At 37.5% G+C, this 7243-nt stretch overlaps 1 long non-coding RNA gene across 1 annotated transcript; it reads left to right on the forward strand.

The window, feature by feature from the left end:
- The first annotated feature begins 1648 nt into the window (after positions 1–1648).
- Positions 1649–3975, forward strand: LOC110015467. Its single transcript, XR_002873602.1, has 2 exons — positions 1649–2070; positions 3255–3975. It is a non-coding gene; the product is annotated as an uncharacterized LOC110015467 (long non-coding RNA).
- Positions 3976–7243: the final 3268 nt, after the last annotated feature.

Raw genomic sequence — 7243 nt, forward strand, 5'->3', positions numbered from 1 at the left:
TCACCCACCAACAATTTTTGCAAAGTCTCTATTTTGCCAAAAAAAAATAGAAGTACATATATATAGAAAAGTTAACTTGTCTTTATGTTGATTAAGCCATGCTCTTGCATTGGATTCTGCTGCAGCGTCTAACCATTTATATCTGAAACCGCTGACTCCTGTGATTTTTAAGGTCTTCTTAATGACAGTCCGATCTACCAGATTGGACAGCTGATTGGTCAAAAATGGCAGGCTGCTACATCTGGATGACAGTAAATTTAGCACATCATCCAATGATGCCTATACATATACTTATTAGGTAGTGAATATCGCCTATATCATGAATAATTTGACATGAAGTCAAATAGTCCCTCAAAACTCTTTTTTTGAAGGAATCAAGTATTAAATCAGGTTAGAAAGTTTTCCTCTTCTTTTCTTAACAGTAACTAGATTTATTGTCTCTTTTATCTTTCGTTTTTTCTCTTTTTCCTGAATTGTTTTATGATGTTATGCAGTAAAGAAGATTAAATCCCCAAATCCTTTTGACCACACAGACTTTTCCCAGATTAACGAGCTCCTTCCCTGTCGTTTCCCCCTGAATTACTCCGCCTCTGTTGCTCATTTTTATAACCAGTTGTATTTTTGACTTGCTGTTAATTAATCTAATTAGTTGTGAGATGTTCCATGACAGAGCAGCACAGCGGTGTAGCGAGTTAGCACTGTCGCCTCTCGCCAAGAGGGTCCCCGTTGAGATCCCCAGCCACTTCCTCTCTGTCAGAAGTTTCCATGTTTTCTGGGTTCATTTCTCTGTCCTGATTAGACACAGAGGTGGATTTTGTCATTAGGAAAAGGTCAGCAAGCGGCGCGGGGCTATGGGACTTAAACTAACAAGCTATTGAAGCTTGGTTAAACCCAATTAATTGCCCAAGCTGAAACATAGTTTAAATAGTTGTGATAATTTGTGCTTTTAGTAGTATTTTATTTCAAGGCGTTGTTTATCTTAAAGCTATGGTCATGTCTTTCATTCAATTTTTAAAAAAAGCCGTTTCTTTTTTTTGTTCTAATGTTCCACGTTTTTCATGCAAATTTAATGTTTGAGGATAAAAGTAAGAAGGGAGAACAAAACAGACTGGCGATAGGAGCACAAAACGTACACAGGTCATGTCTATGACTTATTGTGGCTTTTCAATTTGAGTGTAGGACTTCCTATAGTTCTCATGCACAGGTGAGATTAGCCTGTTTTCTTTGTCTCAGAAAGATTTTAAGCAGAGTTCGCACAAAAAAAGAAATCACAGACTAAGAAAGTAAAACACACTTTTTTTAATTAAGTTGGAATCAGAAAAAAATTGCACAAAAAATGATAATGAAAAACTTTTTTTTGTTTATCAAAGACAATACACTTCCATATAAAGCAGTTCTGGTATAATGTTTTTCTTTTCTGCAGACTCTACTAAATCCTACTTTTAAAAATCCAGCAGATAGACGGGATACACTGTGGAAAAATGCTGGGCTTCATTACAAAAAATAAAAAACAAAATTCAGTTTGTAGAAACAAATATTTCAACTGAAACATTTTAACAAATTGAGCTATTGCAAATTATTACAATTATACTATTAAAGAAGTGAAAATGACATAACAAATTGTTGCAAGCAGATTAATAATTATTAAAATTTTGTAAAAAAAAAAATCAAAAATAAACACGAAGAGGTAGAAAAAGCCTCTGGTTTTTGCATCCTCTTATTGCAATTCGATCTCATACTCACAAACAGGAGAAAAAAAAAGTGTGTTAAAATGTGAGGGGCATTTGATTAAAATGGGATCTTGGCAGACTGTCCGGTTATTTACCCCCATTGCATGCATGGAGTCTACAGTTTCATCTACTGGAAAGCTAAAAAGACCAGAGACCCTCCTTCTTCTGCTGCTGCTGTGCTCCAGGACCCCCACTCGTGCTAACAACAGCAGCAGCAGCAGGCTGCACTCAGCGCCCACGCAGGACGCCTCTGAGGGAAGACAGAGAACTCAGGAGGGAGCCCTCATAACAACAGCACATCACAGGGAGTCGAGATGAAGAAAGAAGACGAAATGATCGTGTAAGTGTGTAGAGAATATGAGATATAATATTCATTGAACAGAAGAGAACTGCTCATTTTGATTAAATATGAATCATAGGTTTTGGAATTAGGAATATATTTATAGACTCTTCTCTTTAAAATATGTGTTTGGAAAGCTTGAGCACAGAAAGAAACATGGCAGTCAGTTCATATTTCCTTTGCACTCTATAAATTATTTTAGATAGAAATTAACAATGTCTATATATACAAAAACAAATTAAACCAACAGTTGATTAAAACCATTGCTTTCAAAAATGTGGAAAAAAACAACAACAAAAAAAAACACATTTTGTAAGTATTCTGTGCAGTATTCATCAAAAATGGAATTTTACCAGTAACTAGTGTTAAAGTGTAAAAACTTTCTTGCTGATGAGCTGGCAGTAATGAGACCGCAAGAGTCAAAACCGACACCAACTTGACAATCTCTGGAGACCCGGGGGGAGTAGGTGACACACCAGATGAGAAAGTGCTCAAAAAGATGAAAGAGTTGAAAGACTAAAAAAAAGGTGACACGAATAAAGACCAAGGGTCACCTCTGGTTTGCTGACTTGATTTATTTATGAATTATTAAAAAAGTAGAGCAGATAGTTCTCAAGTGAATAAAAAGAGCTTTATTTTACCCGCTCAGAGACAAGAAATGTTACTTTTTCGAGCTTTTGTAAGGTTCTCTTTAAAATATATAGAGGTTATTAAACACAAAGAACAGTTCATGAACTCTAGTGGCTTCAATTTTTTGTCATTTTCTGTTGGATTAGAGAAAATGCCTCTCATTATTTTTCCATGTTCAAAAATACACATTAGCTATCATCAAAAACGATTTAAACATACATTCAATTTTAAAGCACTCACAGCAGCTTTCCCTTTACCTCCTGTTTGGTGTTTATGCAATTGTCAAAAACATCAATTAGTATTAAATCATTATTTTCCTCTCTAGTCCAGTAAATTGTTTCTTTTTTACTCACAGAAAACTGGCATAATGTTTATCTTCTTGATAATAGTGGATAACCTGTAAAAAATGTGCATCTAGGGGCACAATAAGGCCACCTTCTGCACTCATCAGTGTTTGAGCAGGAAAAAGCACAGATGAGATGATCTGAATCATGAATGCTAGTGTGACCAAGAGCAGGAAACCTTATGACTTTCATAATTCTGTCTCTTCGCAGTTTTCGGCGTAGCAGGCGTGATCGCTCCAGCTCCATGGGCTCTGCGACAGGCTGGCGACCTGTCCAGGACGTATCTAGCCTTCGCCAACAGTAACCGGGACAGTCTCCGACAACCTCGCAGGCCCAGCAGGTTAAGAAAATGGAAGTTTAGGATGAGAACCCTTGCATCGATCAGCCCACATTGGATAATTAATCTAAAGTGATCGAGACACTGAAGACATCACATGCCGTGTCTGATGCCGAAATCGACGCTCAAATAGCGCTGCTGCCGGACTGACGCACCACACCCGACACGTGCTCTGGTCACATTTATAAGCATTGAAACTTGATGCTCCTGATGCGCAAATTGTATCTGGTGTGAATGCATTAGGCTTTTCATACGTTTTACTTTTATTAACACGAGTTACCACTTTATGCAACCAGTACATACTTCAGTGCTTTTCCACTGAAAAACAAAGCTATAAATCATATTGCTAGCAAGAGCAGGGGAGACTGGCACTGACCAGACCATAGATGTTGTAAAGATTACCATTCTAGATATTAGGGCCTATGAGGGCCTTCTTCTGCTCTACCAGAGATTAACCTAAAGCCCTCACGGAGAACACCCCTGTATGTATATCTGTTGTGTGCATTTTACTGGACGTTGTTTTTATCATGGCGACAGCCCAGAACTTTTTGTACAACTTTGATCCAACTTTCCATTAAAAGGACTAAATTCCTATTGTGTTTTTCATCACTTTCCTCCTCATCAACCGACACGCAGGTGCTACCCCACAATTTTGGTGACCCCAATGTCCTATTTGAGCTCTGATTTAATAGTATTTAATGATATTAAACTAGTGCTTTTTATTTTTTAGACCACGAACACCAAAGAAAATGTTTATGAGACAATTTAACCCTTTGATGCCTAATGATATTCCCCGTCTGCTCCAAACCTATCTTTACTGAGCATCTACTTGAAAACGAAAACGTCAGTGAAATTTTTATTCTTTGATCGCTAGCATTCAATTTTTTTCAGTCACCACAGACACCTGTAGCATTTTGGATTTTCTTAAGTGTCTTATTGATATTTCTCATTGAAAGTTCCTGCATATGGCAGGCTTTCTGTTATTGAAGCTGCTGAAGCCCTTATTTTTCTATTCATTTGAGGAGAAAATAAGTAAAAAAATTTATTAAAAGAAACATTCAGCTCCTGAGGTTTTGTTTTGATGTGCATTGGAGCAGCAGGATGTTTGATCAATTTTTGTATCAAATAACTCAGAAGAACTCATTAGTCTTTGTTGTTTTTACCTGACAGACAATCTTCAGATGCTACAGTGCTTTCAGGGTGAAAAAGAAATGCCAAATTCTAGATTTCTCACAACAAATAAACTTTTCAGAGTATTATTATTAAAGGAATAAGTGTAAAAGTAGCAGCATGTCATCAAAAATCCGTGACTTTGACTCCAGACATGCTCATAGTTTAAATATTGATATATTCTGTCAAACGTTTACATTTTTAATGTTTTTAGTTAGTCGATATATCTTTCTTTGTGTGTGTCAGATCCATTTTAGATTTATTTGTTGTTTTTCTTTGACTCAAAAGTTTGCAAAGAGAAAATAGGTTTTGAAAAGCAATGATTAGGTTTGACTTTAACTTTAAGAGTAAATAGACGTTTTTGTTCTACCGCTGCAGATCCCGGGTATGGGCTTCATTTGGTGCTGTTGCTAGGCAATGTAAAGCAGGTCTCATTGTCATCATCCGTGAAATCAGAGAACTGGAACTCTTTTGTGTGTCAGAGCAGAGCCAAGTGCGTTCGTAGCAATATTAATGATTTCATAAACCTTTGAAAACCCATCATCATCATCATCATCTCATCATTTCACCAGATCAGTTCCAGTGAACCGAACCCTGTTTCACTCCTGTCATTAAACAAAAACATCGAACCAAAGAGTGAATTTTTTTATGACCGGTCCTAATTCCCTCAGACCTGTCATAAAAAACAGAGACATAATGAACTACATGAACTAAATGGTTCTCTCAATCATATTAGAAGAATGCACCTTAGCTTGTTCATCTGCAAAGGCTGCCTTTCACCAGAAGGAAGAATTTATAATGATCAACCAATTAGCCAAGTGACCTGTTTGTGTTAAACGATCCAAGCCAAGCAGTTTCAACGCTAAAATTTAATTGTAATGTTGTCAGATTAAATACATTATCCAGCAGCTGCTAAAGAAAACACCAACAAGCACAATTAAAACCCTAATCTAATGAAGTGTTTTGCTTTTTTTTAACATGTTGTGGCATGTATGAGGAAAATTAAACTCAAAATTGCGTTTCTGAGTATTTCTTTGTCCAAATCATTGTAAATCAGGAGTAGACGAAAAAACATGTCATTTGAAAGAGCATGCAGCTGTGACGTGGAAGCTACAATCGGCAAGTTCCCTGCACCTCTCCATTCTCCACTTGCAGACAAATAGATCCACGTCATCTGAGCAGGCATCTGGCTCAAAACTCAATACTGCAGGAGCTAGAACAATTCTGTGACTCCCCTTGATTGACTTAGTTCAAAGGTTTTAAATACTCAAACCTTCACTTTTAGTTTGCACTAGCGCCTCAGGGTGGTGCATCGGTTAACACATCCCAACCAAGACTGGGAAAGTGCGCAGAAGCAATTTGCTGCTGTTTTCCATCTTTCTCTGTGACCTTTTCTCAGATGTGCGTGCAGCGTATAGTATCTGTGAGCCTCCTGCTGCTGTAAATAATGCCCAGCCAGAATGAGAGACGCACCTCCATGGCTGCACTCATTCCGTACCAAATGCCACCCAGTCATCAAACACAGGGATGGAGATTAATGAAGGAATTTAGGGTGGCCCACCTACAAAGACATTGTCATGTCACCATAAAATATTGTGCCCATTATGTCATGTGAAAAACAATACCCAGCGCTTTCATGAATTCATGAAGCAAACTGAATAGCAGCAAAGTGTGAGGTTGATGACGGGGCCGAAAATGCAAAATCTGATCTTTCAAAATGAGGATCTTGGTTTTGTATTAGCATAAATTTCATATGCTAAGTTCTAAATTTAGTTCATTTACTTTACCTTTTGTCTCACTCAAGTCTTGACACTATGCATGAGGAGCAGCTACCTCCAAGTCAATGAATCCCACTAATTAAACGGGAAAAACAGCTTTAAAAGTGAAAAAAGATTAGAAAAAATATTTGCTCCAACTGCTTAGAGATTACATTTCTTTTTCCTGGTAAAATCCAAAATCTGTTCGCCAGATTTTCCCCTCTTTTCCTTTCAGGATCCCTGACAACACATGTGTTAGTTAGGAGCCAGATTTTAAGAAAACACAGGAAGTTTTCATTCTCCGCTGACAAATCTTCTGTCAGTTGCTCTGCCATTGCGCACACATGGACAGGCGTCTGACAACAAAGCCCCCTGCGACAAGATTCCTCCCAGGCAGCAATATTAATAGACTCCTGAAAAATTGAGGACGGCGCAGAGGCTGAACTGGGCAGGAAAATTTAAACCAACCACGTTTTTTATAGGAGCCTGTTGTTTTATTCATCAATTGTTTTGAGGCTCAGCTCTGACGGCCTGAATCTGCGGGCCACAAATGCATACGTGCTTATAAAAGGGGTTTCAGCACATTTAGATTTTGAAAAAAGTACAGGTGACAAATGTGAACTGCAAAATAATGTATAGATTGATTGTCTTGTCTTGGGTGGGAAAACTATTCTGTGATCCCAGTTTTATTCCATTCCATTTTTAAAACCCTTTATTGCTCTGCTGGTAATGCTATAAATTTACCAAAAAGTTCTACAACTTTTAAATGAAATCTAATGATGCAACTGTTAATCTTTGCAAAATTGTTTTACGCTCACTTTGTTTTGGCTTTTCATTTTAGTTTTGAGCTGAGCGGGGGGCAGTTTTAAATCAAACCCCAGCATGGGATGTCCAAATGCTTTCTGATCAGAAGAGTTTGTGAACCTTAAAAAAAA

This window comes from Oryzias latipes, chromosome 8 (assembly GCF_002234675.1).
Source record: "Oryzias latipes chromosome 8, ASM223467v1".
Taxonomy (NCBI): domain Eukaryota; kingdom Metazoa; phylum Chordata; class Actinopteri; order Beloniformes; family Adrianichthyidae; genus Oryzias; species Oryzias latipes.